The following is a 12,011-nucleotide window of genomic DNA, read 5'->3' as shown; positions in this document are numbered from 1 at the left end:
ACTTTGCTTTAATCAGGTGTATCCTGCTTCTGAAGGTGCATGGTGCGCATGCCTGTTCATACTCGTTGGATTGAAGGAGTAGTAGATCTGATGGTTTGTGGCTGAGGGCACATCGTAATCGTGTAAACGAAGAAGCACTTAATCTGGGAGGCAATTGTGTAAAACAAGTTTAAAAAATAAAGGCCTCTAGGATGACCAACAAAGAGCCTCGACCAACTGCGCTGTCCACGTTAAGTTACAAGATAACACGCTCAGTAAAATATAACAGAAAGCAAGAATTCAAAATCTAAAAATAAGCGCGTTGCCATCATCGTCTTCGTTGGGGTCTGCAATAGCAACAAATTTCGGCCACGGTTTTGGTCTCGTCGCCATAGCCCCTGCCAAGCACAAATTGCAGAATACACCATAGAAATATAAATGGAAACCATAAATCAACTTGTTTTGATCCCCTGAACATGATAGTGTCCATGTTTTGCCCCAATTTTGCTTCAAATTAAAAGCCCTAATTCGAAGCTCTGCAACCTAACAATGGCAGATCATGCAACCTGCGCTTAAAACTTGATTAAACGAACCAGAAGCCTTCTATACATCAATACAAGCGTAATTATGCAATCCATAACATCAGTGAATGCATGAATAACGCAAATTGATTCAAGTTAGAAATTGACAAACTGCGACGTATTGGTTGCGATTCTGAGTATATCCGGCCTTGATAAAGATCCAGGTAGCTCTTGTGAACATCAGGGAATGTGATTCAATCTTCAAAATGCCTTGAATCCGGCTGCAGGTTCGAAAGTGAATTTGGATTTTTCTTGAATTAATGAGGGCTCAGTTAGGGTTCTTTTTGCAGCCAAAAATTCGTCCTCTATCATTTGGAAGGTTTGTGAATATATATTAGAAAGGTTTAGGTCAACAAAACTTCATGAAATCTCTTAGAATCCAAGATTTGAATTATGATTAGAATGTGATTTTTCAATCTTTGCCATTTGGTCAAGTTTTAATCTTTTTATTCCAATCTACAATCCCACGAAATTTATATCAAATATGGGGCCTTATAGTGATTGATTCTGATTGGAACCAAAAGCAAATCCAATATTTTCTATTTTTCATTCAAATATTTGATTAAACCATGATTTAAATGAATAAAAATTCATATAAAATCCAATAAATCTTAAAAAATCGTGGTAATTGGAATGGATGCCTTGGATAACTTGTGGAACATTATTGGGCCAAAAATATTGGGTCCCTTTGCAAGAAAATTCAATTTGAAGCCTTTTGTTTCCCATTTTTCTCTCTTAAAATCAACCAACTTTGACAAGGCATATCTCCCTCAATTTTTGAGGTATGGATGAGTTTTAGGACTTTTTAGAAACCTTAAAGAGTCCTCTAACCAGTGTTTTTGGTTTGTGTCCAAATAATTTTCCATGCTCCTTGTGTGTTCTTTTGAAGAAAATGACTTTTGGTTGACTTTTGAAAAAGACCTATAATGTTTTGGTCCATATCTCCCCAATGAAGCATTTTTAGACTTGGCATGTGAGAGACAAATTTGTAGAGAATTTGATTTACATAAGAATAAGCTCTGGATGGAAAACTTGTGATGTTCCATGTAGGAGTTATGGCTGGTCAAAGTTTGGTTGACTTTCTCCTATGAAAACCCTAATTTAGAAACTTTTGGAATTGTTGATTTATGATCTTTCCTTGATGAACCATGATCAATTCTTGATCAAATGGTGAATGATACTTCAATATAAGGATGTTGACAAAAAATCAGGAGTTTTGACTTTACTTTGACCACAGTTGACTTTTAGGTCAACCTAGTCGACTGTTGACTTTCTAAGCAATTGAATGATCAATCTTTTGAATTAGGACCTGAAATTTGTCATGGAGATAGTGTGAGGTATCATAGACCATATGGTATGCTTTGGAGCCTTTGGTTCATTGATTTTCCGTCAGAACAACAAAACCTTAAATCTTTGAGCCTTGTTTAGGAGAGTGTGTCTTTGAGCTTTGTACCTTGATTTGAATTTGAATAGGAGAAATAGTATGGGCAAATTTTGGGGTATGACAATAACAAATACGTGTCGCGGTACAGAACTTGCGACGATAGGGTTACAGTCAGAGATATTTTTTGTACTCATCCGGATTCAATACAGTTGCTCAACACTTTCCCGATAGTGCTCCTTCTTGATTCTACTATCAAGACCAACAAGTATTGACTTATGTTATTTGAGATGGTAGGTGTTACTGTCGCTACCGCGAAAATCAACAGAGTCGCCACTAACATATTTATCCTGAAAAGGAAGGGGATACAAGCAAACCACAAAATAAAACAACGGTCTCACGATCAGAGAAGAGGGTAAGGGAGTCGATTACGCGAGGGGAAGGTGTTAGCACCCCACGCGCCCATCGTACTCGATGGTATCCACGCTTGTGTCTAAAACTATGGGTGTGTAACAAATCTATGCCTAATCTGAACTAATATGCATGCAAAATGTAGGGAAAAGAAAGAGTTATACTCGCATGGGCTCTACCCCGCTGCCTACGTATCCTTTTTGAGGAATCAGAGGTACCGTAGCTCGGCCAACTAGTTTCTGTTTGTTTTGTGTTTTTTAGGTGAACGAGTTACATTCGCACTCCGCTGCTCGACCTTTGGAGTCTTACACTTGGGAATGGAACGAAAATAACAAGCTCTTAAGAAAAGAAAATCAAAGAGTGAGGTTTGTGTTTTAAAGAATGCGTGAGGAAAACTTAAGCTAAGGGGGAAATCTTGCTACCTATGTTATCATACAAAGGGTACAAGTCTAAACTAAACTAGCAACCTATGGGGAAAAAAGCGAAAGGAAAACAAGAATATCACACAAACGAGCTCCGTTCGTAAAGCAAACAAAACTACCGGCGCAGGCCGAGTAGTAGAAAAACGGTCCCTCCATAGCCAAGGGGAGCGGATCACCCGAGTCAACCAAGCATTAGACCTCGCGAAAATGATCGGGCCATAGAGAAGAGGAGCGAGTCCCTCTCAGCAACCAAGTCGTCACAGATCCAAAAGGAAAATGGTGCATGCGTACACGGAGCATCAACGTCGAGCGACGCGAGCTATAGGAAATGCAGGGGTCCGATTGCATGAACCTTTTTCTTGACATACTCGATAACAAGATATTGTGCTAGTTCGGAAGCAAGCACCGCGTAGCATGCGCTTACCGAATTGAATCGATGAGATTGGGCGGCGGTTGATGGCTAAACCTTTCCGCATGCCTTCCATGAGGACTTAACGAAGTGCCATTAAGATCTTATTACACCGTGACTCCCTGCCGCAAAGCACAAATATAAACACACCAACAAAAACAGATCCTCTTTTGTGGGCTTGGCCAGATGAATGTCTAAGTCCTACTTCTCATGTTAAAGGATATTGCGAAAAAGCAATAAAGTGTGAGAGAAAGATAAAATGAAACGAGATCAATACCAAACGGATTATGATCCCTAAACTACAACAGAATAAGAAAGAAAACTAGAGATCCCGCAAGCGAGCTAGCAAAGCAAGAACAAATAGTCAGCACACCAATTATCCATGTAAGCAAACAAGGGTCGACGTCGTGAAAGTAAATCACGCGTCAATGTACGCATCGATCATAATCACAATACACCTACAAAAGGAAACAAGCAATCCAGACAAATAAGTATAAAGTGAAAGGCGTGTCTCCAGGATGAGAACACGACATGAGGAAGTGGAGATGTGTCCCGCAAATAAAGCGGAACACAAATGAAATAAGAATCATCGGTAAGCGCCTTTCTAAATGCCTTGCATACTAGCACACAAGTTAGAGATAACAAAACATCGCAATCAGAATTTTGTTATTGCATTCTAATCTAAGAGAAAATGAATAACTAATGCAAACATGAAATGAACAACAAAATGTCAAAGGGAAAACATAGATGAATAAACCAAAATCAATCAATACCAATCATCTCACAAGCTTTCCAACGATATAAAGAACGGGCAAATCGGAGTTATGAGTAAAAAGATATGAAAGATTGGAGTTAGGAAGTAAAACAAGCAAAAAACACAGTTATGCGTCGACCTGCCGAAATCATGCATCGACCTAAACAGGGCATGCGTCGACCTATAAGGTCGGTGTGCGCAAACCCGAGATAGGCAAGAAAGTATATGCGTCGACCTGCAGAAAGCATGCGTTAACCTACAAGAAACTATGCGTCGACATGCAGAAAGCATGCGTCGACCTAAACAGGGCATGCATCGACCTGCAGGGTCAGCGTGCGCATTCCCAAGGGTCACACGAAGGCAATAGGCTGACATACAAGGGCCATAGGTCGACCTACTCAAGCAAAAACAACAAAAAAACCCAAAATCTCGCACGAGCAATGAGAATACAAACCACCACAAACGCTTGTCATGCGAGCAATGATAAAACATGCATTTAAGGGCCAAAACCCTTCATTTTACACAACATATGAGATTCAATTCATGCATGAAAATTAACATCAAATGATATTCCAACAATCGACGCATCAGTGACGCAACATGAGCAGGAAAAGCAAACTCCAATAAATCCACATTTGATCATCAATAACAAATAGAAAAGTTAAGAGTCCGATTAAACAACATCCCTTGACAAGTCGATTGGTTCTTCAAAAGCACAATTAAGCATTTCATCAAACAATTATCATGCAACAACTAGAGCATAGTCACTATGAACACAACATCAAGATTAACGCATCATCGAATCTTAAATTTATTCAATTAAGCACAATCGTCATGTATCATCAATCAACCACTCATTACCTCATGTTAAAACTCACAATTAAGCACAAACACTTCACACACTCAAATTATCGAACACTTAGCATGCAATTTCTTGTATCATAAGCAACATGCATGTATCATCAACAATTCACCGGTATATCTTGAATTCAATCAAATAATCAAGATCAACACGAATCACTCAATCAACAAGCAATTATCATCATAAATTATCATAAATCTATCATCCACAATCAAAAATCATCATGATCAATGTCGAATTAAGCAACAAAATCAATGATCTAGCAAGGTTTAGAGTGAATTTACCGGATCGAACAAAGAGAATGTAATCGGATGATCACGAACGCGAACACGACGCGAACACGAATGAAATCCGAGAGAGGTGAGGGAAAGAGTGAGGCGCAAGCCTTGGAGAGAGGGAAGAGATCCGATTTTGATGATCAACAAGGAAGGAAACTCTTGATTTTTGATTTGATCTTCATTTGTTCTTGAGATTTGATCTTGAATTGATGAAGATTGATGAAGGTTTTGTGAGTTTTTGTGGTTTTGATCCAAGAAAATTGAGAGAATTGAGAGAAAGTGTTTTTTAGAATTTTTGGTGAATTGAAGTTATGCGAGAAAATAGAGGGAAAATGTTAATATAGTATGACAGGTGAAATTTCTAAAACGCCTTTAATTATCTCTTTTTTGGCTTGTTTTCGAGGAAATGTGACTCGGTGTGAAGTTCCGAAACGAGACCAATGTCAACTCGTAGATGACTAAATCTGTGACTTGTAGCCGCGATAATCGCCTCAATCCGATAAGAGATGAAGAAATTACGCACGTTTGAATGACGAGAAACGTTATTCATCTGGCACGACTATGCAAAATTGTGTGCATACCGCTCAAAGAACTCGATAAAACTCCATCTTCGGCTCGAAATCTGAGCAAGCATGTGTGACGAAGAATTTAAGCTAATGAAATTTCTTAGAGAATGCCGCTGTAATGGACTTTGTACGATTAAAATCAAAGAAGTTATGAATTTTCAAACTTGTCGCGACATACCCGAAAACACACTCTTCACCAAAAGATTACGACGTTCTTCAAAATGCTGGGAATTTTCAATGCATAATTGGTCGATGCACCGAACATATGAAATCTTGATAATAATGGTACGGAGTTCCAGTTAAAAAATCGAGCGAATCCGACAAGCGGATCATGAGATATGAATTTTCTAAGGTCCGAAAACCTACATTCAGCATCATTTTTCACTGTAAACACTCCAGTAATTTGTGAATTCAACAACCTTCCTCATGGAATTGGTTTCTGAGTCAAACACAAAAGTTGTAGAGAATTTCGAAACAATCTCAGCCCCGCGAAAACCCAGCTCATAACACCTTCCAGCTAAGACTTATGAATTTTCTCGTATTTCCAGTATATAAACCACATTTCACACCATATCTCCTTAAAACCATAAAAACTCTTTATTATTTTTCTTCCCTTTTTGAACGAAGAAATAAACGTCTTGGATAACTTATAGCTCAAATAAAGAGGGCAAATTTTGGGGTGCAACAGTTACATCCATCGAGAAGACATACGCTGTTGGTTTTGTTTTTTTGGAGTGTGAAAAAGAGTATAGTCTTAGGTGGACATTAGAGGTGTGTTGGTCACTTTTGAAGGAACAAGTCGAGATGCCCAAGACGATTGTTACGGACCGTGATACCGCTTTTATGAATGTGGTGGCAAATGTATTTTCTTCTTCTAATGCATTACTTTATCGATATCACATAACATGTAATGTGAGAAGTAATGTTAAACCCGCGGTCGGGTTGAAACAAGTAGAGACCGAAGGTGGAAAATTGGTAAAGCTCGGTGTGATTATTGAACAAATAATAGATGCATGGACTCGTATTGCAAATTCTTCGACAAAAGAATTATACGCTGATTTCGTCTTTCAATTTCGGAAAGTGTGTCAAAAATATCGTGATTTATTGAAATATGTTGAAAGCACCATTCTTGATAAGGTGAAGGAGAAGTTTGTGTGTGCATGGACTGATAATGTCAGACACCTTGGGAATACAACCACCAATATAGTTGAATCGGCACATGCTAGTTTGAAAAATTGGTTGGCTAATAGCAAGGGTGACTTGTGTCAAGATTGGGACACCGTAAATCTCATGATAAAAAACCAACATAATGAGATATAAACCATATTTGGTCGGAGCATTACGGTGTTGGAACATTTATTTAGGGACAACACTCTTTATTCTTAATTGATCGGCAATGTTTCTCAGGTCGGGTTAAACTATATTTTTCACGAGGCCAAACGAGGTGAAACTGTCGGATCCGATAGTGTAAAGTGTGGTTGCACTATTACTAGAATGTATGGTCTCCCGTGTGCATGTGTTATTTCTAAAAAAGCGATACTAGGTGAGTTACTTTTGATGATGATGGTTACGTCGAAGGAGAAAAATCGAATATCTCTATTACTTCCGAACTGGAAGCAATACAAGAGAGGTTTTCGAAGGCCGATGAAATCATGAAACTTCACATAAAAAAACAATTGAGGAAAATTGGATATCCCAAAAACAACCAACATGAAACCACCGTCTCAACCGGTTAAGACAAAGGGTGCTCCGAAGAAATTGAAGCCTACATCGAATGACAACTCGACTACACGGTCTCCTTCTTATTGTGAGCATGTCGCTAAACTTTTTCCCGACTCACCAACTCTTAAATCTCAAAAATCTCCAAAAAGTTTAAACAGATGAGCTCGCATAAGCAAACCACCTCCGACACCTATTCCACTAAAAATTCCAATCATCGAAGAGGTGCCTATTCCACAAAAAATTCCATTCATCGAAGAGATGCCAATTTTTATGCACCCTTACATCGAGTGGATTGTAGATGTTGCGGGGGATGGTAATTGCGGTTACCGAGTCGTCTCGGTGTTGCTTGGTAATGGAAAGAGTAGCCATACGGTTGTCCATCATTAACTCATCCAAGAGTCGAAGATGCATAAAGAAGCGTACACGCCTATGTTATATGGAGAGGAAGTTAAATTTGAAGCGGTTAACGTATCTCTTGTGCCTTGAATGGGCCCTTACGCACCATTGTCAAAATGGATGAAATTCTCGGAAATGAGACATCTTATTGCATGCGCCTATGATATAGTGTGCATTGACTTAATGCGTTATGGTTTTTTGGAAACCTTTTCCCCACTCTGCGCCACACTACCTACAAATTCAAATGCCCACATCATGTATAACACCCCATATTTTTCCATTATTTAATTTAATTAGAATTTAAATTAATTATTTGGAATTAGTTGATTAATTGGTGAATTAAGTGGAAAAATGATAAAATGAGGTAATTGAGCTTAGTGTTGTGGTTAGTAAAGGGGAGGTACTAAGTATTAAGTCCATTACTAAAATTGGGTTCTATTTTCATAAAATAAGGGAAATAAGAAAATTGTGAGAATAGAAGTAAAAAGCCAGAAGAGGAGAAGAACGTGAAATAACAAAAGAAGAGAAGAGGAAGAATCTCAAGAATTTTGCTAAGGTAAGGGGTGACTGATCCATTTACTCTCTATTATCGGTTTAATAGTGGTAGAATTAACCGTGTAGGTTGTTTTGGTTTAATTGAGAGTATGTTAGGTTTTGGGGTAGAATTGTTCATGGACATTAGTGGAATTGTTCATGGAAGTTAATCTCTAAATTGATTAGAATTGGAGAAATCGATGTAATGATGCGTTTATAATTGTTGTGTTACGTATATGTATGATTCATATGCTTTTTGGATGATTTTATGGTGTTTTGAAAGTTGGAATTTTTGGTAAAAGAGGTGATTTTCGTAGCAGCGGGAAGCTGCTGAATTTTTGATAATGAATGCAGGGTAACGGGTTACCCAAATATGGTAACCATTACCCAGTCACATAGAGGTGTATTAAGTGTAGTTTTGAATGGGGAAACGGGTTACCCAGTTATGGTAACCGATTATCTAGTCAAACAGAGGCGTAGAAAGTGCAATTTTGAATGGGGTAACGGGTTACCCCAGTTACGGGAACCAGTTACCAGAGGAACAATGACTTAAAAATATGATTTCTTTGAACATGGTAACGGGTTACCCAATTATGTTAACCGGTTACCACTGAAGCTTTTTGAAAAATATTTTTTTTTCTAAAATTCATAACTTTCAAACCGTAAGTCTGTTTTGGTCGCCATTTTGTGTGTTGGGAAGGTAATCGAGTACTATATCTAATAAAATGGTTTAACAGGCAGTGACCTGTCATACCCCAAAATTTGCCCACATATATTTACAAATGTCACTTTATTTCAAATAAATGACGTAACACCGTTGGTAAGGATTCGAGGTTAAAAGATACAAGAGCGAGAGGTCCCGGGCTCGAACCTCGCTTCTGACATTTTTCACTTTTTTTTGTCACTAATCTCATTTTCATTTATGTTAAAAATCCCAAAAAATAGTTTTCCTAATCAATTTTTACTTTTTTAATTTTAATTCAAAAATAACCAAAAAATATATTTTTATTATTAATTTTCGTTTTCTTTATTTAAGGTATTTTTTTAATATTTTATTTTTCATTTAATTCATGAACTTATGCATAAAATAACTCAAAAAAATCATAAAAAGTATATATGGTAGTTTTTTATTCAAATTCAAGTTTACGTTAAAGTTTTGATTTGATTTTCCTATTTTTAGAAAAAAAATGAAAACAAATATTTTAATGTTTAATTTAGTTATTTAATTACTGATTTTGTCTTAACTAATTTCTATTTTAATTTAACCTAAAATTTTAATACAAATAGGGACACCTCTCTAACCCTTAGAGACCACAAACAGAGGCCGCACAAACATCACTTCTAAATTCCAACCACTGATGCTAACTTTATTTTCCAGATAAACTAACAATTAACCTTTTTCTCACGTACAACCAATCCTCCATTGACCTTCAAAACCTACCAACACAACACTGACAGCCGCCCTCAACACCAATAATCATCCTGACTCTTCAACCTTTCACGCATAGTAGCCCCTTGTAGAAAATCTTTTTTTCTCGCAAAACTCTTTGTATACCTTTTCACAAACTTTGACCACGTCCATATTTTCCTGACACAAACATTTTTTTTCTCACATACAGTAACAAGAGTTTCCACACAAAATACCACTACCAATCACAAGCTATGAGACTCAATAGCACAACCTGCATTTTTAGAATCAACAAATCATCCCAGTGACAATTTCATGCCTTTTGAATTTCAAACCAATGTTAAACTCAATCAAAAATCATTAAAACTACAGAATCATGACTTTATTAATTTGAACAACATTTTGGTAGTTTGTTTTTGTTTGCAGAGAAGAGAAGAAGAAGAGAGTTGGATTGAAGCCTAAGATCTCCGACGAATAGGCCACCGCGAGCGCCGCCCTTAGCCACTGCGCATCACTACACCCATCGGTGTACGCCGCTCAGATCCCGACGATTCACATCTCCGCACAAGATCTCCGTCAACCGTAGAGCCACGGTGCCGTCACTTCGCTGCTGTCCACCGGTCCGACGTGAGATCCTCCCTCCATTTAGCAGGCCACACCACTGCTCCTCGCCGACGACGCACCTCCTACGGCTGTCCCTTGCGATTGTGACAACACCGCCGCTACTACGAGATCTCCGCGCGCATCCGGTAGTTTCTTGTTCTCCTTTTTGCTTTATCACTTAGTATTCTACTCTGTTTGAATTGTTGTTGAGTTGGAGATGAAAGAGTTAAATTAATTTGTTATTGATATTGATTTAAGAAGAATTGTCTATGTCTGCTCTGTTGGCCTGGTAACGTGAATACATAAGAAAAATGATGAGAAGTTTGCATCTTGTTTGGAAAATAATGAATATCCTAATAATGTTTTTTTTTTTAAACCAATTTGATATCTTCTGGGCTGAATTCAAAGTGGAATCGGTAGAAAAAGTGAGTTAGTATCTAATGGGCATGTTTTTTTTATATATATAATCATTCTTATTTATTTGTTTATGTTAGTGTTATTTATTTATTGACAAGGTTGTATATTCTAGTTAAAATTTTGGTATTTCAATTGAGTTGGTTTCAATTTCCTTTTGATATTAACACCATTCATTCACATACACACCCCTTTTGACTAGCACTTTTAATTATTTAGGTTTAAATATCTTATTTAGTTATTTATCTTGTTTAAAATATTAAAAATAAAAAATATGTAATTAGTGTTTTATTTCCTATATTAAAAAATACAAAAAATATTAGAATTAGATTTTATTTTTCATATTAAAAATACTAAAAAAATATGATTTCTCTTTTTAATATAATTTCTCTTTAAATATATTTTGGTTCATATTTTTTTATTATCTCACATTATTTTTCTAACATTTTCTTTTGATTGCGAGGTACTAAACTTGAAGCCTTTAGACTATCGCGAACGTTCGCAAATTTCATTCGCATATATTATCTTTGATTTTCGTTTTAATTTATATCCTTGGTTTGTAATAATTTTTATCCCCGTTTGTCAATTTGTAATCCCCTCCCCGGAGCCCTGTAATAGCGTAGGAGTTTAATTTCTGCTTTTACTTCCTGCACTTATGAAATGCTTAGATGTATGCTAATAGGATTGTATGGAAAGATAACAACTGAACTTAGCCCACTAACTAAAAAAAAAAAGATAAAATATTCCGAAAACAAACACTAATTCACACTTGCACCTCTAGGGTACTCTCCTCTTGGTTGCCTTTCGAAATAAGGTCGTGTCACTCGAAATGTAGAGATACTCTTTAGCAAAAGTTCCTCGATTAAAAATCATCGCAAAGATCATAAGTCCCTCGATGACCCACGATGTTGCCTACGATGATATGATCTAGTCCCTCGAATGGTTGCCTACGAAATGATGATTGTCCCTCCGATAATTGCTAAAGGTACCTCTACTTGTTGCCTTCAACGACCATACGATGACCCTTCGATGTCCCGCACGTCCAATATAACAAGGACTACCTACTCCTATATAGTATGGATAGTCCTGGGAACTTTAAAATTTATAGAAAAAGACCAGTTAAATAGGGTAGTGCTCTTAAACTGCCTAGCTCAATAAAAATATCTTTTCAATATCATTTTGAAAAACTAAGGCTACGCATTTACGCTAAAGTCCTTATGCTCCTTTCAAAACAAACAAACAAACATGAGCTAAGCAAGTTAAGAGTCCGTAGATAACTACGGATGAAAAG

The sequence above is a fragment of the Vicia villosa genome, linkage group LG1 (genome assembly GCF_029867415.1).
Source record: "Vicia villosa cultivar HV-30 ecotype Madison, WI linkage group LG1, Vvil1.0, whole genome shotgun sequence".
NCBI lineage: Eukaryota > Viridiplantae > Streptophyta > Magnoliopsida > Fabales > Fabaceae > Vicia > Vicia villosa.
The sequence above is the reverse complement of the archived record's forward strand: the minus strand, read 5'-3'. Positions refer to the sequence as shown.